Genomic DNA, 26,459 nt, shown 5'->3' with positions numbered 1-26,459 from the left:
TAAACATGGTATGATTTCTGCCTTAATCTCTTATTTTCCTTCTGTTTTGAAATTGTTTTAATTTCCTATTCACAGACTGCATTAGTAGATACGGGTTAATTCTGTTGTATTTTTTTCTTGTCAATCAAATCATATCTAAGATTTTTCCACAGGATAAAAGAAAGCACTGGCTTGCAATTTGGATTTTATAAAACACACACACACACACACACACTAATTCCACATGTAATGAAATGTGGCCTGGGGATCTTACTATTGTTCTTGACATGTTTAACATGTTTTCAGATAACACACAGAATGTCATAATAAGGTGATCGCATTTTTCAGGTGACCAGGAAATGAGAGAAGTAACTATGTTGAATGATAGAAATAAGATTTAAATGCTTGATTATAACCTGGAATTATGTGCTGTATCTCTATGAATTTTATTTACATTTTAACTATTTAAGGCAGTGACAGTAAGAAAAACAAAGACAAGAAGAGAATGAGAGAGAAATCCTTTAAGAGGTGAGCTAGTGAAGAAAAGTTGAATGTGTATCAGTGATTTGGTGTGGCTACCAGGGAAACTGAGTATGTCTTAGCCCTGTCGCCCTATAGCCCTGTCGCTAAGACATGTCTGACTCTTTGAGACCCCATGGACCATAGCTTACCAGGCTCCTCTGTCCATGGGATTTTCCAGGCAGTAGTACTGGAGTGAATTGCCATTTCCTTCTCCAGGGGATCTTCCCAACCCAGGGATCGAACCCGGGTCTCCTGCATTGTAGACAGACGCTTTACCATCTGAGCCACCAGGGAAGTCCCATTGAGTATGTCTTAGATCACCATTTTTAGATAGTTCGGCTTGATCAGAATGGAAAAATACCTGGCATACTGTGTTTAGCTCCAAGAATAATTTCTTAAATAATAATCTGATAGAATAAAAGCATCAGCAAAGGAAGTGCATTAATTAGTGAAGGAACTTGAAAGTAACTTTCTTGGGTTTTAAAAAAATTGTTGAGAGAGAGGACTCAGCAATAAGACTGCCTGTGTTCAATTCCCAGATCAATTCCTTGAGAAGTTTAATTAATGTGTTGGAATATACAAGAATCTTGGTGCTTAAGGTAACTCACATACTCAATTTTCCTCATCTGTGAAAGGGGGAGGTTACGTTCCCCAGAGAGTGTTTGTTGGATGAAACATGGACATGCATTGCTCATACCTAACAAGTTTGAGATGGTCAGTGTAGATTAGCTCCTATTGTGTTTTTTCTTTTCATTGTAATATTTAGTGAAGAAAGTTAGGGAAAATGATTCTCAAAAATATGAACACCCTCAGAAAGATATATGCCCCTCAAAAAATAATTTTAGTGCTTGAGACTGTTCACAGCAGCCAAGAGCAGCTACACCAGTATCAACTTTTAACCCAATATGCCACTACTTATATAATTTTTTATGTATACCTTGACATGAAAAGCTTTGGGAAACATTTTGAAGATAAGAAAAAAAATGGTAAAATAAATTATTTTGAAATAACACTCTAGCATTTGTGTAAGGAATGATTTAGTTGAGGATGGTAAGAGCAACATGGGGTAGGAAGGTGGGTTCTTAATATAATTTCATGTCAGTATTGTATTATTCAAAGTGGTGGTAAAGGGGATAGATACAGTAGGTTTGAGATTCCATTGGTAGTGCTTGCATTATTCCACTACAGCTTTTAAAAAGTGGTCGTCAGTTCATCCAAAACAGGTTAAAAAAAACATGTAACCTAGGATTAGGTATTTCAGCAGTTTCTTAACTCTCAAAAATACAGTTCTAATGAGGTGGATGAAACTGGAGCCTATTATACAGAGTGAAGTAAGCCAGAAGGACAAACACCAATACAGTATACTAACGCATATATATGGAATTTAGAAAGATGGTAACGATAACCCTCTATACGAGACAGCAAAAGAGACACTGATGTATAGAACAGGCTTACGGACTCTGTGGGAGAGGGAGAGGGTGGCAAGATTTGGGAGAATGACATTGAAACATGTGAAATGTCATGTATGAAACAAGATGCCAGTCCAGGTTCAATGCACGGTGCTGGATGCTTGGGATTGGTGCACTGGGACGACCCAGAGGGATGATATGGGGAGGGAGGAGGGAGGAGGGTTCAGGATGGATTTTCTTTTAAAAATTTAGAAAAAAATAATTAATAAAAAAAAATAGTTGTCTAAGGCACATTCAAATATAGAAAATACCCATAATAGGTAGAATCAGTCAACTTCCACTGAGTTTACTTATTCCCTCTTTTTTTTTTCCAGAATATATGATCTTGTAGTCACTATATCTAGCATATCAGCCATACATATTTAAGTAATTTAATGAGAAGGAGGAGTTTATAACGTCTCACTGCTGTGTACTAGGTGCTTTAGATGTGTGGTCTGATTCAATAATCACAACTGAGAAATCAGACCTCTACTATAGTGTGTTACTGACTCAACGATCCCCCAGTGAGATGAGTAAGGATTCAAATCCAGGGCTGTGTGATTCCAAACTCCATGATCTTTTCCTTTAACCATGCTGTAATGTATGTTAAATACAGTTTTATAGTTTTAAACTTTGTCACCCACTGTGCAATAATAATTTTCCTGTGGATAACACATGTATAATGTAGTTAAAAAGAGGCAGGTTCTTGTGTGCCTGTGAATGTGACTTTGTGTATGATTGTGTGTGTGAGTTTTGTGTGTTGAGTGTGCAGTGGATCTGATAGAATGGAGGGCTCAATGAAATTCTATCACCAAAGAATCCACATCTTACAAAGGCAGCATCAGAGAAATACCTACAGAGAATACCAATTAGCACTTTTTCAAATAGTCTGATTAGTACAAGAAACCTATTTCACTAGCAGCCAAAATGGGGTTTTCATTTTAACCCCTTATTAATAGTCCTGTTTTATAAACACAGCCCCTCAAGATCATTTCAAACTTAGGTGGAAATCAAAAAAAATTGAAGTATTCATGATTTGTTGAAACAGCTTCAGATGTTTAACCTTTCTAAAAGTTATTTCTAACATTCACCACCCAGTAACTGCATCTGAGTGATAGGGAAACAAGGTAAAAACCAGAGAAAAGGAGATTATCAAGTATGAACAGTTAATTTGAGTACTTCCGTCAAACTCAGTAGTCAACATAGTTTGAGTTTACTGTCTTATACCTAAAGCCAAAAGAAAATTTTTGAAAGAAGGAGTGTAGCCATCTCAAATTATTCTTCTCCTATAAATATATTGATTTAAAAAAAAATACTTAAAATTAAGAAAATCTAACCTGGCAGCACCCTAGTCCCCATGCTCATTTTTTAAATGGAATTCAAGTTAATTCTTATTGATCTCTGAATTCATGGTACCAGTGATGGTCAGTCTCTTACCACACTGGCTGGCTGCATAATGGTCTCAATGCTGTTCTCTTCCATAGAGGTACACCTCTGACAACATGCAGTTCAGCAGACTTTGAAGAATAGACTTTGAAATGTAGATGGGTCTACATTTGCATGACCTGAGATTTCAGTTTGGATGGTAGTAGGAAATAGTTTGAGCTTTTTCAGGAAAGAAGCAATCTTCCTCGTTCTGTTATGTGCAGAATCTAGGACTAGTTTATGCAGTTGGGTGAGCTTTGAAGGACTACTGCTTTAGGAGATCTTACTTGAAGACCTTGAATAGACCTTTCAAAATTTGGAGACAACCTAGATTCCTTTTCCAGTAGGACTAAGGCTGGTGTTTTGTGGTGGTGGGGGTAAATCTGTATCTTTTTTCCATTGAGCTGCTTTGGCCTTTTCCCTGTTTCTTTCCTCTAATGGCTCCCTAGAAAGCTAAGGACCAGGAGAAAGATGATGTTGGGATCTACTTATCCTCTCCAGTTCCATGGTTTTGAAAATGTCTTTTGGGAGTTCTTTTTCCTTCCGTCTTTGGAGGGTGGAGGGTGGATTCAGTATTGGGTTGGAAGATCATCTGGCTTTCATCCTGCTCACCCATATAAATGTCAGTCTGCAAGGTGGAGTTGAGGGATTCCACTACAGAAACTTTAGCTGTTTTTCTACAACAGACTTGCCCATCGCTTGCTTCTTGCTCACAGATGAGAGATTGGAAATTTCTGTTGACATGCTTGAAGTATCTTCTGAGGGCAAGAATGTGTTTGTAGTATGTGCAAAATACATGATAAGACTTTCTGAGAATGTGTCAGAAATACCTTGCCCGGCCATGCTGCTTCCACTTTCGGCTGAGTCCATGCAGGCTACTCCTGCCAGTGCTCTGTTTATTTGTCCTGAGTCTACATGTTGGGTTTCTTCCTCCACCAGCATTACCAAAAGAGGTGCTCCCAAATGGGGACCATGTGAAAGTTCCTGATGTTGACCTGATCTTGATTTCCTTCTCTGTGGAGTTCCACAGCTTAGGCTGAGTGGGAGGAAAGCAAACAAAATGGAGAAGCAAGTAAAACCAAAAAGATCTGCAGCTCTTTCCTCTGTAGTTGAAAAACTCAAAAGCTTAACATTTAGAAGAACTGTTGAGATTATCAAGTGTAGTCTCTTGTTTTGATGCAGAGAATTCTTTGGATGGTCAGGATACTCTCTAGGGCATAACAACATTAGAGGAACTCACATCTAAGTAATCTCTGGAGTTCAACCTTGAGGAACACTTTGGAGAAGCTCAAATAGCCTCTTTTATGGCAAGTGCTCCAAATGGTGGTTCACATGTCCCTGAACCCTTCTATATACAAACCATTTTCTAGGGAAGTCTTAAGAGAAAACCACAGGCTTTGCAAGGCCAGCCTTTAGCTGCTCTCCCAAAGCTCCTTAACCCTGTCTTCTAGAATCTCAGCAAAGACTAACTGTTGGGTTCTTGGCCTCTGTCTCAATGACAGGCTTATCTGTTATGTCTGCAACTGGCATGGCCTGGGTGCTGTAACCCTACACTGACAGTATCAGAGATAAATGAGGGGACTTTTCCAGTAAACAAAAAGATCTTCTGTATCTGAAGTAGGTACTGCTAAAAGGCCAAAAAAAAAAAAAAAGCCAGTTCTCTGCTGCCTTCCAATATCATGGACAAATGTTTTACAAACTTCAAGAGAATCAACCTGATTAGCTCTATGTTCTTGTTAAGCTTGTCACCTCTTGCCTGCATGTCACATTCACGTCTGGCGTATTCTTCACAGCTTGCAGCTAATTCAGTCAGCAGCATGGAAATAAGTTGTGCCTTCTTGGGCTGTACAAGATAAAGCTTTGATGCCCACTGCCACTATGAGGGCATGGCTGGGGAGATTGATCACGTTTCTGTTGCTGATCATGGTTGCATTTACTCTTAAAGATTGATATGTTCTTTTTAAATATTTATTTATTTATTTGTGGCTGCACTGGGTCTCATTGCTGCACGCAGGCTTTCTCTTGTTATGGCCAAGGGGGCTACTCTTCCCTACTGTGTGCAGGCTTCTTATTGTGATTGCTTCTCTTGTTGCACAGCATAGGTTCTAGGCACATGGGCTTAGTAGCTGTGGTGCACAGGTTTGGTTGCCCCATGCCATGTGGGTTCTTCCCGGACCAGGGATGGAATCAGTGTCCCTTGAATTAGCAGGTGGATTCTTAACCACTGAAACACCAGAGAAGCCTGGTGTGTTCTTGAATATAGTATATTCTCTTGTTCGGTTGTCACTGCAGTTTTCCTGTGGGGAAATGTGCACTGCAGGGTGCATCACAGCTTGTAATATGGTAACAGGAATTTGCCTCTTCTACACTTTCCTCATCACCCCTTGCATGGCTCCCGCGGGCCCTGTTTCTTCTGTCAGGTAGGGGAGCAACATCCTCTGCTGTAGCTTTCAACCAAAGCTCTCTGCGGGGAGGCTCCTGAGTGACTGAGGATGGTGTGACATCTTTCTAACTTGGACCTAGACCATGCTCCTAGGCATATAGAAGTGGAATTTATTGTGACCTTGGAGACACCAAGCACATGAGATGGATAGATGTTCAGTATCCAAGTGAGTTACAGCTTATCAGTTATGTCAAGTACTGTGAAGTTACCCCAAATACAATGGGCTTCTCATTTCCCAGTATTTAGAGAGTGCAGAAATATCTCCCAATGGTAAGTGCTTTCTTTTGGTTATTTTGATTGCTCTTCAAGATATTTATGGTATTTTTTCTCCGTGTGAAATATGTATGTTATACCTTACATATACCTTATACCAAATATACATATACTTTACCTATATACATATCTTACATATACACATATCTTACATATACATATACCAAATATATATGTCATACCTTATGAGTTTACATGACTTAAGGACCTTAAAATTGTGTGTGTATGTATGTATATATATTTAACACTTCATAAAATTTGATGTTAATGAAGTCAAATATAGCTCCTCTTTACTTCACAGAAGAACACTGTGCGTTAAATATAAAAATGATGTCTTTCTTTCATTTTCTGCTACTGTTTACATTTTTCCTGAGCTACTTCCATCAAGTGATTTTGAGCAAACAATTGTCAGTCCAAGAACCACCATTTAAGGCAGACAAACAGTATATCTGGTGGTCTTGCTTTCACCTTGATCAGCTCAATATCACTGCCTACTTATCAGAGCAAGGTATTGAGACAGCCTGTACTCAAACCTCAGTTCTTTCCCTCCTAGTTGTGAGGTGCTGGGCAAGTTTCTTAAACTTTGAGAGCTGTGTTTTCTCACCTGTAGTGTTGGAATAATGGCATTTGCTTCATGGGAATTTAATAAGCTAGTACAGAGAAAGCTTTTCGTTTAGGGACTGATGTTTACTATGTTCTTACTAATGAGTTTTAAGTATACCTTATACATAGCCATAATATAGATAAGAAAGCAAAAGTTTCTAATTGCACAGCTATTTCAACCTATTTAGGGCATCAGGTTTCTCATTTCTTGCCTGTGTAGATATAGGTCATGTATACAGAGGTATTGCCAACAAACTCCATTCTACCATACTCCATTCTATCTGGGAAATATGTAGCTTTTTTCCTACTTAGTTTTGCACTGACCTATGTGGCAGGCAATCTGTTGCTTCACTCTTAGTATTTCTGCCCACGTTTGGCTGAGGAGAGGATAGAACAGAGCAGGTATTTTTATAAAAGTCCAAGGGAGAGGTTTTAGAAGGAGGAGAAACAGTTGGTGAACTGGATAGTGAAGAATCAAAGCAGAGAGTATATTTCTAACTGAGCTTTCAGTTACATTCACAGAAAGAAATCAAGAATTAGAGACAAGAAAATGAGACTGAGCTTCCGGTGAGCTCTTAGGATCTTTGGAGCTTTGCCATGCTGTTATTTGTCTTACCACATCAGCATCTTTTGAATACTTACTATGTATGGGGTCAGTTGTTGCAAAATGGGAATAGAAACATAAAATAAAAATATATAATTGTTTCAAGATATTTATAGGGATTGGGTAGAGATAGACAACTAGTGTACAATGATGGATGATAAAGTTATCTGAGAGTGATTTACATTAATTTATACAACTTCTCTGGTGGCTTAGCTGGTAAAGAATCTGCCTTCAACGTGGAAGAACTGGGTTTGATCCCTGGGTTGGGAAGAACCCCTGGAGAAGGAAAGGCTACCCCCTCCAGTATTCTGGCCTAGAGAATTCCATGGACTGTATAGTCCATGGGATCACAAAGAGTCAGACATGACTGAGCTACTTTCACTTCACTTCACTTCATACAGAAGTTCAGCAAACAGATATCCTGGAAAGCCACTCAGGGTAGGAGGAAATTTAATTGAAGATAGTCTAGTAGTTACTTAGGCAAAGGTGGGACATGATGGTGGTTTCAGACCAAGGGAACAGCTGTGCAAAGGCCAAAGGCAAGATTGACAGTTCAGAGATTTTGTTCTGTAGTTCATGAGAGATTGGCATAGAGTAAGTAATAAAACTTATGAAAAATAAGTCTGGAGAAGAATGCCGAATGTAGGTCATTGAGGACTCTAAAGGTCTTGTTAGGAGTTTGAGTTTATTCTGAGTACCATGAGCTATTGAAAGGAGATGAGTAACTCCATCTGAGTGTAGTGCTAGAAGATGAACTCTGGCTTCACTGAGTGGACTGGGGCAGATAACAGTTAAAGGAGGGAGAGGATTTTAGTGTCTGGAAAACTGGTAAAACACTGTGCAATAACCAGAGCCTGAAGAAAGAAAGATATCAATGGGTTTTTGAAAGATGATAGTGACGATCCAGCAACTGTGAAATTTGATCCTTTTATTATACGAGTACCTCCCAAGATTTTGACTATTGGAAAAAAAAAAAAAAAACAAACTCAATCCTTCATTCATTTATTTGTTCTTCCATTAAATCAGTATTCAATAAGCACTTTCTATTACAGAACCTTTGCTAAGTGTGGCAAATATGGAAATGGTATCAAACATTGTGGCTTGAAACATCTCATTTTATTTTTAGTATTGAAATACACATATTATATCACAGGGCTATGTAGCTAGGGCTATAAAAGAGGTGTGCTCAAAAGATGTTGTACTTGTGGTTTCCTCTTGAACAATGCCAATGGAACTGGATAGTCTCATTTCCATTACTGTAAAGAATCTAATCATCTAATTGAATCTTTACAAAAACAGAGCTTGGCAAGCAGTCAGACTCAGGTTCAGCTGCTCACTGCTCAAAAGCCAATATTTGAAAGGCAAATGTTGGTAAAAAGAAAAGTTACTTTCATCAGAAAAGCCAGAAACCTGGGAAGAAGGTGGACTGATGTCCCAAGACCAACTCCAAAGATTCTGCTCAACCTTGACAGTCTTTAAAGGAAAAAAAGGTGGGGAAGAATCTCAGTGAATCATCAAGGTAGGAGGTTGGATTCTGCTTCATTCTCCAATGTATACAGACTGGCTGATTCTTTCTTCAGGTGTTACCTTTCCCACGCGTAATTTATCTTAGCCCTGTGGTAGAAAGCCAGTCATTCTTTAATTACTTAATTCTTCATGTTTCTTTTAATCTAGGTAAATAATCAATGGGTTAGGCAAGGCATGGTGTGCATTCAAGAGAGCATTAAGTCAGGAGTTAGGTTAAATTCCCTGGTTAACCTCATTCCTATAATTAGGTTCTTTTAAGGTTTGAGAGGAACAACAGTGGGCAAACAGGAAGGGCAAAGGAGCTGCTTTCGCAAAAGCAGATTTAAAAAAAAAACACATCAAAAAACAACATCAAAAAGGAAGACAGGAAAAGAAAAACAGCAACAAAGGGGTCAACTTATATAAATGACAGTAAGAGCAAAGGATGATGTTCCTCCTGAGTGCTTCACTCCATCTTTTCCTTTCTCTCTTTTTTCTCTTTCCTTTTCCTTTCTTCTCTTTAGTTTTCCTTCTTTTTATTATCCTTTATTGTTCTTTTTCTCACCTATATATTTTAAAGATCCTCAGATTTTTCTGACACATTTACAACAAATCTATCAAAAACTGCTTCTTGTGTGTGTCTAAATATCTTATCACTGCATTAATTTGTGGTTAATTTTGCATGAAATACAGTTCAAGTTACATAAGCTTTAGTTTTAAGGAAACAGTGGCACATGAGTCCCAAAATTATCTCTGGTATGTTAATACTATCATAATTTTTGTGTATTATCAATGATATAAAAGAATATAATTAATTTCCAGTTCCTTATTGGCTAGAAGCTAGTTCATCCCCATGGATATTTAAATGGGAGAACTGCTCACTCTTTCTAACACACCAAAAAGTGTGTGTGTGTGTGTGTGTGTGTGTGTGTGTGTGTGTGAGTCGCTCAGTCAGTTGACTTTGCGATCCCATGGACTATAGCCTACCAAGTTCCTCCATCCATGAGATTTTCCTGGAGATATAATTACAGTTAGGTAGCATAAGCTTTCAAAAATGAAACAAAACAGAGATTTGAGTCATATCTCTAACATAACCATTGGAATAAACTTGTGATCTTGTATATTTTGCTTGACATTTCTGAACTTCAGATCTCTTCCTTCTAAGGAAAAATGAGAATTGGTAGCTCACAAGAGTATAAGGAAAATTTCATATATTTCAGTTCATATAGTACAAAGCATAGGTTCTGGCATATAATAATTGCTCAATAAATAGTAGCTATCATTATTTAATAATCCAGGCTGGTTTTTCCCCCAGAAAGTTTATCTGATAAAATAATTATAGGCTATAAAAATATTTCGAGAAATTCTAAGAAAATTATTTCCATTCCTACAAATAATTTTAAGTGAAAACATCCTTGAAGTTTTACAAACTTGGCTCTGTTATATTATCTGCAGGTTAATGCTAGTGAACAGAGAGAAAAATAATAACTTTAAGTTTATGAAGCTCCCTAGTGACATAAAATCAATCAGCTAGTTCGTTGTACATCGTTTTTCTCCTGCTCATTATACATACCAGTGAAGTGAGACAGCTATTAAAATCTAACCTGATATTCTTCTGTAAACTGAAAGATATGTCCGGGATGAAAGCTAAAGAATATATAAGAAAAAGTTCAGTAGAGTTCAGATGGTCAGTTTCCTCAGGTTTACTCTTTCTCACCAGGAGAGATTTCTTTCTTTGACATGTTAAGCAGTGCCTCCAGGAGGGAAATGATTTAATTGCAACTTCCTCAGCAAAAGGCATATTCTAAGTCTGAAGCTTCTCAATGTGGTTTAGGTTTAAATGTTCCTTAGGGTAATGTCCTCCAATTAAAATAAGTTGTTTAGAGAGTTCATCTGAAGCATTAAAAAAAAAAAAAATTGCCCAGTAGCAAGGACCTTCTGGGATTCTCAGACGGAATTTGAAGAAATAGATTTTTAAAAAGAGCTTATTACTGGTGAGCTGTGCACTAATACCACTGTTAAATTTGTAGATTTTTACCCATTTTCATTACCAACTGCCATATTCTTCTTAGTCTTGACATAAGTGTGATTTTATGATAGATAATAATACAACAGATTTGTTTTGTATGATGCCTTTACTTCAAACTTAATTCAGAATTGTTCTGTGATGTCAGGCAATAAAGTCGCTGTGATAAATAATAAAGAATAGAGTAGGAGAGGAATAGAGATAGATAATCAGGGAAATAATAAATTTTCATTTGGAAATTGATGGGCCTTGAGGTGCTGAAACACATACAGGGAGAGAGGTATTTCTGATAATAATAGCGATGGAATATAAAACCTTATCCTCACCGTGATAAAATAGCAGAGAGGATCAGAAAGAAAGACTTCTGCGTGCTGGGAAGGAGTATAGGAGGTAGTCTGTAGGAAGTCTGTCCATACTTTCAATTAGTTCCCCAAACAGTCAAGTGTGTATTAGGATCAAAGTAGTTATTCTACTGTTTAGCAATAAAAGAAAAAAAAAATCACTAAAAATACTAAATACTCATGAATGAATTTTGTGGACACCATGCTTAACACCCCCCACCCCCCAAAAAAAAACAACATAAGAAGACATGAGCTTTGATTTCATTAGTGTGATTTTCAAGAATAGACAAAACAATTAATGATACAAGTCAGAATATTGGTTACCTTTTTGGGGAGAAGGTTCAGTGTACCTATTGGAAAGATGTGGATTAGAGGCTTCTGGGCAGGTGGAAACTTAAAAAATCTTTATCTGTTAGTAGATAGTTAATGATTGTAGATCTATGTAGAGATCCATAGAGAGGTACATAGAGCTGTTCACTTTATTCTATGTAAGATATACCCAAATTAGTGGAAAAAGAAGAATAAAATTATAGATTTAAAAAATAAGTTTCTATATTTCAATAAACATATTTTCTGCTTTGAGTGTTCTTAGCACAGATATAATCTTTCAGTTTGATATATATAATATAAATAATATAAATTTTTTGAAGTTAAAGGAGAAAAATAGGTGAAAGAGTCTATAGTCAAGCAATTTATATTTATTATCTCTTAATCAGCATAACTACCCTATAAAGTTTCTGAGAGACTAACCTATACTCAGAATGAGTGAGTTTAAGAAAGCAAAGCTAGAAAAATCATACAAAACAGGCTAAATCCAGACTGAAACCCACAATTTCTTGCCTGTGTGGCTGTTATCGGCCAAATAATTCAATAATAGTTTCAGTCTATGCATGTTGTTGTTGTTTGGTCACTAAGTTGTGTTCAACTCTTTGTGACCCCAAGGACTGTAGCTCAGGCTCCTCTGTCCATGGGATTTCCCAGGCAAGAATAGTGGAGGTGGTTTCCATACCCTCCTCCATGGGTTCTTCCTGACCTAGGGATGGAAGCTGCGTCTCCTGCTTTGCAGGCGGATTCTTTACTACTGAACCACCAAGGAAGTCTTTACATGGAGAGGAAATTTAATTTTGTTTTCTTGACAGATGGAAATATTACAGGATTCTAAAAGTTGATATGTTTGCTTATTATGTGTTTACTTCACTAGAAAAAAAAAAAAGATTTTGAGGCAAGCAGGGATCTTAACAGGCTTGGTTTGGTTGGTTAGCCCCCTTTGGTTGGTTAGTATGGGGTTGGTAAAATGGTTCTTTTTTTTGGGGGGGGGTCCAATAAAATTAATGTCTCTCATTAGTTACGTTTAGCTTCTTGCTAAAACTCTTAAATAGTTTTCAGCCTGGTGGGCATAGAAGCTCAAAGGCACGAAAGCCTGCATTTTTAGGGAAGATTACACAAATTTCAACGTGTACTTGCTTTATTTAAGTTTGGTCAGAGGAGGGGAAAAAAGGAAAGGATTTTACTCAAATATTTGATAGAAGCCTTGAATAAAGTAAAGATAGACTAGGGGGTGATAGACAAGTCAGAATGGAATAAAAAGGGTTCCTCTGACAGACATCGCTTCCATTTTGAACAGAATACGTTTTAACTTTATAACTTCTGCCTTCTGGGCCTCATTCCACTTTCTGAAGTCACCCAAAAAAAGCCACATTAATACTCCTCAAGAGAGCTTTTTCTTTTTCCTTGAAGCCCTTGAAAAACAGGGTGGTTTGTACCATCAGGGTTAATGATGCTGGGTACTCAGTCACCAGTGGTCTTAGAGCAGCGACTAGGGAATCCTTCTGCAATGATTGCCCAGCAGAGATTGAAGCCATTTGTGTAATTTGGGTTTAAAAAAAAAACAAAACACACTAGTGTGATGTATTGCCTTCTAAGACCTTGTAAGGAATATTAAGGAAGCAAAAATCTCATGTTTTAGTATTCTAATCCTTTTTGCAACAATGTTTGAATGTTTCTTGGTAAAAATGGAGCTCCCTGGGTAAAGATAAAGAGCACACTGAGGATTCATGCATGCATTTTACAGATTTACTCATTCATAGCCATACATTGGAGAAGGAAATGGCAACCCACTCCAGTATTCTTGTCTGGAGAATCCCAGGGATGGGGGAGCCTGGTGGGCTGCAGTCTATAGAGTCGCACAGAGTCAGACACAACTGAAGTGACTTAGCAGCAGCAGCAGCAGCCATACATTTCTTAAAAAGAATTGGAGCTATTGGTACCATCCTTCACTGATACAATGAGACGCTAAATTTGAATTTGATCTCATTTACTTCTTTCTTTCACAATTGCCCCTGATTCTGCAACACCACGATTAACCTTGTAACATTGTATGTACCCTTTTCTATTATGCAAAACATTCTTGCAATAGTGAGCACACTTTATCTTTTCTTCCCACCTTTCCCTTAGGGCTTCGTTGGTGGCTCAAAAGGTAAGTGTCTGTCTCCAATGTGGGAGACCTGGGTTCGATCCCTGGGTCGGGAAGATCCCCTGGAGAAGGAAATGGCAACCCACTCCAGTACCCTTCCTGGAAAATTCCATGGACAGAGGAGCCTTATAGGCTGTAGTCCATGGGGTCACAAAGAGTTGGACACAACTGAGTGACTTCACTTCATTTCTTCCCTTAGTATGTAGCATTTATGCAAAATTATGTTATTTGACTTGAACATGGTAGACACATGGGAAGGAGCAGTCATATTAGACTTAGTGCCAATATATCATGATAAATGTCACAAGAACGCTTATTAAGTGAAGATAACAAATATCCAAAATGATTTGCAAGAACTAAAAATAAAGATGGAAATATTTAAAATAAACTTTATTTTCCCCATGATGACTTGGGCTACGATGAATATGGTGTTGGGTGTTCTTAAAGTAGAGGCCTCATTAAAGTATCACAATACCTAACACTGTTTTCTCTTTGTTATATTAGCCTTATTCAGAATGTACACTTTTTAGATAGACTTGGGATATCCATATTAAATTCCTGTGAGGTTCAGACAGTATGGTATCAATAAAACCTTGTAAAATTTTGCAAATCTTATTACTCTATTATTACAGGATTTTGTATAAAGGAAAGAAGATGTTGGTATTAACAGTAAAATGGAAATTGATTTAGATTTCTAATATACAGTAACATAACATTATTTAGAAGCAATATACGGGAAGTATAAGCATTAAGTATAAAATAGTACATGACATTAATAAGAGCAATACTAATATCAAAATGATACCTCTTGATGCTGAGTTTTAGATAATCTGGATATTGTCATAATTACAATTATTTTTGTGAAAATTACATTTTCTTGGCAAAAGAAGTAAAATAAGCCATTTGTGCATTCAGTTAATTTCAACCATCCTACCTCCCTCATACACCGGGTGATGTGCTATCAAAGGAAATAAAAATCAGGGGAAAAAAATCTCTTGGCATCACTGAGCTCACATAGCTACAGCTGTTCGTTGAAAAGACAAATAATTTTACACTGAATATTCTCACAGTTTGTATGCATGTGTTGGTATCTCTAGCACAAGGTATCAACAAGCACTGACCTTATTTATTCTCTGTCAAAATTCAAAAATCTGTATTCTGTCACATGAGTGTAAACATTGTTAACACACACAGTGTTGTTAAAAAAAAATCAGTGAGATCAACAAAAGAAGCTTCTTGTTCATTTAAAAATGATACTAGGGAATGAGTAATCAAAAAGGGTCACTGAACAGCTGGGCTGTGCTCTGTGGACTGCTTCTGGTCCACGTCCTGATTTATTCTTCCCTGTCTCTTGGGAGAGCCCATTCTCCAGCTAGACCACAAAACCAGTTTGCAGGAGAGTCTGTGCCTAGAACCACTTGGCTAGGTTTCTTTTCTCTGGAGATAGAGAAGTTGGGAGAAGGCTCCTTTGACCTACTTTGGGATACTAGACAACCTTGAATAAGCTTTCAGCGGGATTCAGAGCTATTGCCTAAAATTCACTTCATCATTGCTCATGACCCATGGCCAGGATTGAGTTCTAATAAGGAAAAGAATATTATGATATGTCCATAATACTGGATATGTCCAGTGTCTGAAGGACTTAATATTTGTTGAATGCCTTTGGTTTCTGAATTGTAAACTTACTGTGGAAAACACAGTTGAATCTGCATGGAAGCACTGAAAGCACTTTAGTGAAGGTGAGGGTGCAGTATGTTTGCTATTCCTTTTAGTCCAGTAGATTGGGGAAGGGGAAGAGTATTTAATTTAAAGCTTCGATGTTTGCATATGTTATATGTAACTACCATAAACAGACATTGGTGACAGCAGTGATCATGGTCTTTTTATCAGCATCCATGCTTCTCTCAAAGTTTTTCTTTCAAGATGCTTTTGGATCTGTGCTGCTTATCTCATTCATACTTTCCTGGACTGAGATTGACTCATGGATTTCAAAGGCTTGACACAAGAAACCAAAGAGAAGAACAGATCCCTGATGGTTCAGCAATGCTTCAGGGAGAATAAAACCTACACAACCTGTTAGGCTTTAGGGTGGGTGACTTCATTCTCCACCTGATCTTGAAAGAGGCTTCAAAGAAACTAACAGAACACTAAGAGTTACACATGTTATTTTTTGCTGAATGTGAAAACTCTCAAGTGAAATCACTGAAAGTAAGACAAAGGTCTGGGAAAGGTATCTGTTTAAAAAATAGAAAATTTTGAAAAAGAAAAATGTTTCTAGGCACATATCTGTAAGAAGACTTTGTCCTAAATGACTTAATTGTAACAGCATCTACAACAGAGGCCAGCACACTCTTTTAGTAATGAGCCAGTTGTCATGGATTTTAGCCTTGTATACCCATCAAACTGTCAGCACTGCTGAACACTGATGTTTGAATGTGAAAACAATCATAGTATGCAGATGGATAGGTGTGGCTGTGCACCAATAAAACTTTATTTATAAAAACAAAACTTAAGTTTCATAAAATTTGAATTTTCACATATAAAATAATCTTTAAAATATTTTTCATCTAGTTAAAAAATAGACACTTGCTCCTTGGAAGAAAAGCTATAACAAACCTAGACAGCATATTAAAAAGCAGAGACTACTTTGCTGACCAAGGTCTGTCTAGTCAAAGCAATGGTTTTTCCAGTAGTCATGTATGGATGTGAGATTTGGACCATAAGGAAAGCTGAGCACCAAAAAGTTGATGCTTTTGAGTTGTGGTGCTGGAGAAGACTCTTGAGAGTTCCATGGACAGCAAAGAGATTCAACCAGTCCATCCTGAAGGAAATCAATCCTGAATATTCACTAGAAGGACCGATGCTGAAGCTGAAACTCCAATACTTTGGCCACCTGATGTGAAGAACTGACTGATTAGAAAAGACCCTGATGCTGGGAAAGACTGAAGGCAGGAGGAAAAGGGGGTGACAGAAGATGAGATGGTTGGATGGCATCACCAACTCAATTGGCATAAGTTTGAGCAAGCTCTGGGAGTTGGTATTGGACAGGGAAGCCTGGCATGCTGCAGTCCATGGGGTTACAAAGAGTCAGACACGACTGAGCGACTGAACTGAACTGAACCGAGTTAAAAAATACATAAAAAGCATTCTTAGTTCATTGACTAAGACAGATGATAGGCCGAATTTGTCCCATTGGCCCTAGTAAAGTAAGGTTCCATAAAAACTCATTTGGAATATTTTCAGTATTTATACTTTTCTGCATTAAAGCCAGTATATTTACAACTCTCTAAATTGAATATTAATCTATGCCAGACATTGTGCTTGGAGTGGACATAGAGAAGTAAGCATATATATTTCCTGTCTTTTTAAAAAAGTTTTTATTTAATATTGGAGTAGCTGATTAACAATGTTGTGTTAGTTTCAGATGTACAGCAAAATTATTCAGTTGTACATATACACATATGTATTATTTTTCAGATACAAATCTGGCCTGTTATCTGTCTTAGTTCATGAACTGAGAATGCTTTTTATGTGTTTTTTAGCTCGGTTCAGTTCAGTCTCTCAGTCATGTCCCGCTCTTTGTGACTCTATGGACCACAGTACACCAGTCTTCCCTGTCTGTCCATCACCAACTCCCGGAGCTTGCCCAAACTCATGTCCATGGAGTCGGTGATGCCATCCAACCATCTCATCCCCTGTTGTCCCCTTCTCCTCCTGCTGTCAATCTTTTCTGGCATGCTGCAGTCCATGGGGTCACAAAGACTCAGACATGACTGAGTGACTAAACTGAACTGATTCTTTTTCAAATTCTTTTCTCATTTTAAGTTATTACAGAATATTGAACAGTGTCCTATGTTATACATAGGTTCTTGTTGGTTATCTGTTTTAAATATAGCAGTATGTACATGTCAATCCCAAACATGTGAGGACCTATTTGCTGTCTTAAAAGAGCTTATCTGCACACCTGTGTGCATACTCAGTTATGTCTGACTGCGACCTGATGGACTATAGCCTGCCAGTCTTCCCTGACTGTGACATTTTTCCAGGCAAGAATACTGGAGTGGGTTGCCTACTCCAGGGGATCTTTCTGACCCAGGGATTGAACCCCAATCTCCTGTGTTGGCAGGTGAGCCCAAGAGAGCTTATACAAGTTCATTTTGGTGTATTGTATCCCTCATTCCAATTATTCAGTGACTTTCAGCTGTTTCAAGTCTAAAATTCTTGATATGACTTGCATTCCTCTTTCAAACCTGCCCCCTGCCCTTCTTTTCAGGTAAACCGTAGGCTACTGCTTATAGTTCAAGTTGTAGGAGGCTTTTTTCTCAGTTTATTAAACACAATATTCTCCTTTTCTGCCAGGAATCTTTCAGTTTGCTTCCTTCTAACTGCAATGTACTTCATCTGGCTACCAGTGATTAATCCTTAAGTCACAGTTTAAGTATTCAAGAATACTTCTGTAACCTCTAGATAAGATTAAATCTCTCTTCTGTATGTTCCTATAGCACATCTATACATTCTCTTTCAGTGTCCATTTGTAATTAATGAGTTAGTGTGTGTCTTCTTGGTCTCCCTGTTAGCCCAACACTATAGGACAAGGACCTTGTCTATCGCACTCAGGATTTTAGCCTTGAGGTAGGACCCAGCATAGGATAGGAACATGAGAACTGCTCAAAGGTGTTTTTTTAATTGTGTTCAGTTAAAGACAACCCCTCAGTTTAATGGTACAGGCCACTAAGTAAACAAAGCATATTCCTAGAAACAAGATACTAACTGTGCAGTCTGCAATGTGGAAACCAGTCTTTAAATCATACTGCAACTCATGGTATTGATAAGACTTGGTCAAAAATCAGTGTTACTAATTTTACTGCCTTAAATAATGTCATAAGAAGAAATCATTTCAAACTATAAAATATTTGAAAACTCTGAGTTTTGTAAAATTATAGAGGTGTACTCTTATGTACCTCTGACCAACATTTCAGATACCAATGCCAAGTTCTACCTAGCTCCGTTGGTAAAGAATTTGCCTGCAATGCAAATTGCAGACCATGGTTTGATTCCTGGGTTGGGAAGATCCCCTAGAGAAGGAAATCTCAACCCATTCCAGTAATCTTGCCTGGAGAATCCCATGGACAGAGGAACCTGGTGGGATACAATCCATGGGGTTGCAAGAGTTGGACACAACTTATCAATTAAACCACCACCATACATTGTTAAGATTTTCTTGTGTATCATTAAAGAGAAGTTTCTGTGCATTTAGGAAGCTATATAAAAAGTTGATAAGAGTCAATTACCCTTCCTTTTAAGATGATATTCATTTTAAGATAGAGAAATTCTTATCACATTAACTACTTTTTGTTTTATATTTAGTATTCAACCTGAAAAGTTTCTGGTGTGAGGATTGACTAGCTAGAAGAAATTCAGAAGTTGAAAAGAATTGCATTCATATGAATTATAGATTTGGGAGGAAGGGACTAAAATTGCATACTTTGTTTTACAGTTTCAAATATGGTAGGCCTTTAAAAATCTAAAATCATTCTTTTGGAAACATCTTTAGAAAAAGTAGCATTTTGAATATATTTATAGTGCCTTTAAATAGTATATAGATTTCATGTAGTTTTCTTCATATGTGTAGGTTAAGAAAATGATTAGTATAGTTGCCATGTGGTGTCTTGGTACCTACCGTTCAGTAGTATTAAAAAATAAACTAAAAATCATATTGATGTTGTATAGTTTTTATTCATTTTAAGCCATTTACTTGATGCTACAATTTTTTTTACTTATTTGTTTAGTTTTATTGTTTACTCTTTGCTTAAGAAAGCTGATGCCTTTAAATAAATGTGAGTGCATATAAACCCACTTACTCAAGAGATGTCATATATATACATGAAGTTTGAGCAAATAAAATATAGTTTTGATTATGCCAATAAAATTGTATTTAACATAGGATGACTTTAAATTGAAGACACTTGTATCAGCATGCTCTCATCAAGAGTATTTATCAGTTATAAAGAATGTGAGGAAATTGACTTGTTTACTTATAGAATTTCTAAAGTCAAAAGACTAATAAACGAAACCTTAGAATCTTCAAGACAGCATTACCGGTAACTAACTATTATAGATAGAGTTCTGTTTTTTATCCTGATTAAGTAGTAAATAGATGTCAATTTCTTTCCCTTTTATTTAAAAATAATTTCTTTGTTCTCATTAGTACCTTATAATAGTAATCTATTAAACTATTAAAAATTGCAAAACTAAGATGAACAGGTTTAACAGTTTTCAAAAAAATAGAATAGTAACAAATTAACTAATATATGGATATAAATCACAATGAAGTGGAAAGTGAGTATTCCAGAGGGAGATATTTAGTTAGTTAGATACTTAGTTATACTTAGTTACTTAGTTAGTTATACTTAGATACTTAATTAAGGAGTAATTCTCACTAAACTTCGGCCTTCATGGTTCAATATGCCTTGTTTTTTGCTTATGTTTGTAAACACATTACATAAAGGAAACTATATTATGCTGATATTTCAGAATTTGATGAACCCCAAATATTACTAGATAAATAGACTTCTGGTATTCATTTTTTGGGGGGAAAAAACCAGCTATTTTAATTGCTTCCTTGATGAGAATACTGACCCACCATGCTTTAGTAATTTTCCCAAAATACAAGTAGATATAAGGGGTAGCGAAGCTATTTTGGCTTTCTTCCTAACTTCATATTCTCTTCCTAGTATCAGACCCTGATCTTTGGGCACAAGTTTAGGCATGGGGCAGAGCCTTGGGTAATCACAATGTACCATGCTCACAGCAACAGTGATTGATAAAGGGGTAGGTAGGCACATCACCCAAGCATGGATAATGACTGATCTGCCTTAAGGGCAATCCCTGGATACTAAGAGAGAGTTTTTCTACATCACTGGATTTTTTAAATTATTTTATTCTCTATGTCTTGCTGCTGCTACTGCTAAGTCTCATCAGTCATGTCTGACTCTGTGCAACCCCATACACGGCAGCCCACCAGGCTCCCCCATTCCTGTGATTTTCCAGGCAAGAACACTGGAGTGGGTTGCCATTTCCTTCTCCATTTCAGTCTTATTTACTCTAGACTAGAGATCTCTTCAAGAAAATTAGATACCAAGGGAAATTTTCACTCAAAGATGGGCACAATAAAGGTCAGAAATGGTATGGACCTAACAGTGCAGAAGATATTAGGAAGAGGTGGCAAGAATACACAGAAAATCTATACAAAAAAGACCTTCATGACCCACATAATCATGATGATGTGATCACCAACCTAGAGCCAGACATCCTGGAATGCAAAGTCCAGTGGGCCTTCGGAAGCATCACTATGAACAAAGCTAGTGTAGGTGATGGAATTCCAGTCGAGCTATTTCAAATCCTAAAAGATGATGCTGTGAAAGTACTGCACTCAATATGCCAGCAAATTTAGAGAACTCAGCAGTGGCCACAGAACTGGAAAAGGACAGTTTTCATTCCAGTCCCAAAGAAAGGCAATGCCAAAGAATGATCAAACGACCATACAATTGCATTCATCTCACACACTAGTAAAGTAATGCTCAAAATTCTCCAAGTCAGGCTTCAACAATATGTAAACCATGAACTTCCAGATGTTCAAGCTGAATTTAGAAAAGGCAGAGGAACCAGAGATCAAATTGCCAACATCTGCTGGATCATCGAAAAAGCTAGAGAGTTCCAGAAAAAACATCTACTTCTGCTTTATTGACTATGCCAAAGCCTTTGACTGTGTGGATCACAACAAACTGTGGAAAATTCTTTAAGAGATGGGAATATGAGACCACCCGATCTGCCTCTTGAGAAATCTCTATGCAGGTCAGAAAGCAACAGTTAGAACAGACTGGTTCCAAATTGGGAAAGGAGTACGTCAACGCTGTATATTGTCACCTTGCTTATTTATCTTATATGCAGAATACATCATGAGAAATGCTGGGCTGGAAGAAGCACAAGCTGGAATCAAAATTGCCGGAGAAATATCAATAACCTCACATATGCAGATGACACCACCCTTATGGCAGAAAGCAAAGAAGAACTAAAGAGCCTCTTGATAAAAGTGAAAAAGGAGAGTGAAAAAGTTGGCTTAAATCTCACCATTCAGAAAACTAAGATCATGGCATGTGATCCCATCACTTCACGGCAAATAGATGGGGAAGCATGGAAACAGTGACAGATTTTATTTTTAGGGGCTCCAAAATCACTGCAGATGGTGATTGCAGTCATGAAATTAAAAGATGCTTGCTCTTTGGAGGAAAAGTTATGGCCAACCTAGACAACGTATTAAAAGTAGAGTACATTACTTTGTCAACAAAGGTCCATCTAGTCAAAGCTGTGGTTTTTCCATTAGCCGTGTATGGATGTGAGAGTTGGACTATAAAGTAAGCTGAGAGCTGAAGAATTGATGCTTTTGAACTGTGGTGTTGGAGAATACTCGAGAGTCCCTTGGACTGCAAGGAGATCCAACCTATCCATCCTAAAGGAAATCAGTGCTAAATATTCATTGGAAGGACTGATGCTGAAGCTGAAACTCCAATACTTTTGCCACATGATGTGAAGAATTAATTCATTTGAAAAGACCCTGAAGCTGGGAAAGATTGAAGGCAGGAGGAGAAGGAGATGACAGAGGATGAGATGGTTGGATGGCATCATCGACTCAATGGGCATGAGTTTGAGTAAACTCCAGGAGCTGCTGATGAACAAGGAGGCCTGGTGTGCTGCAGTCCATGGGGTCGCAAAGAGTCATACATGACTGAGAGACTGAACTGACTGACTGATGTCCTATTTTTCTCCATCTGGAGAGAATTAGTAGAAAAGAATTAGACCATCACTCAAAGAAATGGAGAGACTCATATAGAAGAAACATGGTAATGAAGGAGATACAGCTTTACCTGTATGTTTTGAGGCTTCAGATTACTGTCCCTGAGACTTTGAGTCTCATCTGTTTTTCTTGGATTTGTGTAAGCTCTTCCTCTGATATTACTGGTTAATTAAGCCAGAAAATCCTTTCAAGATTCAAGTGACGTTTGCTGCTGCTGTTGCTGCTAAGTCACTTCAGTCGTGTCCGACTCTGTGCGACCCCATAGACAGCAGCCCATCAGGCTCCCCTGTCCCTTGGATTCTCCAGGCATGAACACTGGAGTGGGTTGTCATTTCCTTCTCCAATGCATGAAAGTGAAAAGTGACAGTGAAGTCGCTCAGTGGTGTCCGACTCTTAGCGACCCCATGGACTGCACCTACCAGGCTCCTCCATCCATGGGATTTTCCAGGCAAGAGTACTGGAGTGGGGTGCCACTGCCTTCTCTGCAAGTGAGGTTTACATGCACCTAATTCTTAGGGCCATGTTCTTTAGAATTTTTATTTTATTTTTTATTATTTTTAAAGGTTTTATTTTTTAGAGAAGTTTTATATTGACAGAGACATTCAGCAGAATGTAGTTTTCCCATGTATCTCCTCCCTTCACATGTTCAGCCTCCCCACAATCAACACCAGCGTTCTTTTATGCATTATAGCCTTAAGTTTTTATTTAAAAATTAGTAAGTTTTTTCAACCATAAACATAAGCCAATTTAATTCAAATTGGCCTTGTTCCTTTTCAGAAATTTCCCTCTATACAATCACTGCCTCTGAATTCTAGAAAATAAAGAGAAATTTGAATGCATCAAACATTACTTCAAAGTTTTTGGTGGATATTAGATCGTGCTTACAGAGCAGGGCAGGGCAAACAGTCTAATATTGGAGAATAAGAGGCACAAAGCTTAAGACATTGTTGAGATTTCTTTGTAGCCAAGGAGGGGATGAATAAATTATAAAGGAGATGTAAAAGAAAGGCTTGAAAAATTAATGGAGGTGTAAGTGATCAAACTAGCTGTGATCTGATGTGAAGTCATTTAATTCTGATTATATCAGAGAAGCAGCAACCATTTATGTCACCAAAAGGTGCCAGGCAACAGTTTTTTATGGTAATGCCACTTCAAAGCACCCATATTTATGGCATGTTTTGCAACTGTATGTTGAATGTATGAACATATACAAGGTATATTTTAAAAAATAAAGCTTCTAGTTCATTAGTTTTATTAATTATAAAATGACTTTCTCCACACTAAATTTATAACCTCCTGATATTCTTAGTAACAAAAAAAATCAGTGAAAAATACCCAGTGAAAATAAGTAAATGGAAATTTATAGATCTTCAGTGTTTGGTGATTCAAACAAAGCTCAGTATTAATCTTGATGTTTTTCATGGAACGCTCATGTAGGTTAGATGATGCATAGGTATTGGTGTTCCCCTCAGCTCTGCCTCCTCCAACAAATAATTCAATGAAATTAGAATTGAATTTTTATTTTAGTGAAGCAGAATGTCAATGCCATTTACGTAAGGATCCAATAAATATCTTGAGTTTCCAAAATATGGTGCTGGTATTTTGGATGCTTGCAGTAAGCCAATAAGTGGTCACAAGTTCTGATTCCATCCATGCTGAAACATGCATAAAGTCTCATTTGCTCAGTGGCCTCTCAGCTCCAATTTAGAAAGGTCTCTTAGCAATACCAACTATATTTTGACATTGCTTTCACACAGAGGTCTAGCATTAGGGAGGACGTGAATAAGAAAAGTTAGCTGATTGTGGATCAGAATTCAGACAGCCATGCACGATTTGCTTCATGTCACAGAAAGATTAAAAACCTTGATATACAAGTTGTATTCAGGCAATGGAGATTATGTAATATTTTATGATTAGTTGTTTTGGGGAAGGGGATAGGCAATAGATAAAGTGAGTCTACAGTTGAATCTGTAATTCTGCTCTAACAATATGAAAAAAAAAAAAAAAAAGGCAGGTCAGCTTCTTTTGATTTTACTCTGTTCTGAACACTGCCTCAGGAATGAAAAGTGCACAATTGTTTCCCTGCCCAAACATTCTATCATTTCTGATCATACTTTGAAGTTGAAAATAAGTAAGTCTAATCCATTTGTTTTTCTCATCTGTCTCTTGATGTCTAACTATTCCCTTCCTGAGAGGTCTCAAATGAGAATTAATTGTTGCTGTGCCTTCTTGTAGACTGGGGAGAGAATGTCTTCATGCATATAATTTCTACAGTTTTTTTCAAAGTTCAGACATTGTTGCTTCTCAGCACTCCTTTGGCACTTGAGTCTTTGAAGGGAGGAAGGAAGGGATGTTCAGAACAGGTGCTGAGCATCAAGCAGGTAAAACTCTGGGTTATTGTGTCTTCTTTAGGGAGGGAAGAAAGAGCTGATTTTAGGTCTCTTGGTAAGATCAGGTGAGAAGTTTCTCCTCCTTTCCTCAGCTCCCAGTCCCAGAGAATGTGGGACTCTATAAAAAACATCCAAAAGAAAGTTCAATTAGTCCAGGTAAAGAATAATTCATTTTTATTTCTTCAAAGCAGGTTTTGCTGAAAAGTTTGAGGAAGAGAGCAACACTTTGTTCCTCAGATAAAATAAATAAAAATAATTTCCTAATGCCAATGTAAAATGTAGCAATAAAAGAACATTAAACAGGGAACATGAAATGTGATAGGTACCACCTTATCTGTTTATATAGATTAAGTAGGTCAGATGAGCTAGTGAGGATGAAAGCTTATATACAACCTCCTATATAACAAGATTGGTGTCATTACCCTTCAGGTGACTCAGTTTCTTCATCAGTCAAAGAGGGATAAAAGGCTTATACAGAGTCACATCTCTAATGTATTAGCAATTTAGGGGATGAAAAAGGAGACCCTGGTTTGATTCCTGGGTTGGGAAGTTCCCCTGGAGAAGGGATAAGGCTACCCACTCCAGTATTCTTGGGCTTCTCTGGTGGGTCAGATGGTAAACAATATGCCTACAATGTGGGAGGCCTGGGTTCAATCCCTGGGTTGGGAAGATCCCCTGGAGGGGGGCATGGCAACCCACTCCAGTATTCTTGCCTGGAGAAACCCCATGGAAAGAGCCTGGTGGGCTACAGTCCAAGAGTTGCAAAGACCTGACTATTGAGCAACTAAGTATGACACACAGGGAACTAAGATCCACATGCTGCATGGCACATACAGTTTTTTTTTTTTTTAATAGTTCTTTCTCCATTGATAAGAGTTTCTTGCTGTTTAGAGTCATCCTGCTCTTCCTGAAAAAAGAGAATACACTTACAAATGGAGAATTCCTTTATAAATGTAAATTTACAGTAAAAAGGTAAATTTTATTTGGTTTTTAGAGCTTCTGTGTCTGGAGTTTCTTAAAAATAATAAGCTCAAAATAATTGTTAGTAGTAGTATAAGTCACTCAATCATGTCCAACTCTTTGCGACCCCATGGACTGTAGCCTGAAGGCTTCTCTGTCTATGGAATTCTCCAGGCAAGAATACTGGAGTGAGTTGCCATTCTCTTTTCCAGGGGATCTTCCTGACCCAGGGATAAAACCCAGGTCCCCTGTTTTACAGGCATTTTCTTTACTGTCTGAGCCACCCGGGAAGCCCCAGAATAATCCTTAGGTCAGAGCATATTTGGGGGTTGGAAATTCTCCTCCCCTTCAGCAAAAGAAGAAGAGGGCAGCAGAGGATGAGATGGTTAGATAACATCACTGACTCAGTGGACATGAATCTGAGCAGACTCTGGTAGATGGTGAAGGACAGGGAAGCCTGGCATGCTGCAGTCCTTGGGGTCACAGAGAGTCAGAAATGACTTAGCAATGAAACAACAAATCAACAATATTTGGACTAAAGCATATGGATTTTAACTCCCATTTCCATGCCTTTTGTCTGTATGCCACTCAGAGAGAGTGCTGTGTGTCAGA

This window comes from Bos mutus, chromosome 18, assembly GCF_027580195.1.
Source record: "Bos mutus isolate GX-2022 chromosome 18, NWIPB_WYAK_1.1, whole genome shotgun sequence".
NCBI lineage: Eukaryota > Metazoa > Chordata > Mammalia > Artiodactyla > Bovidae > Bos > Bos mutus.
This window is presented reverse-complemented; position numbering follows the sequence as displayed.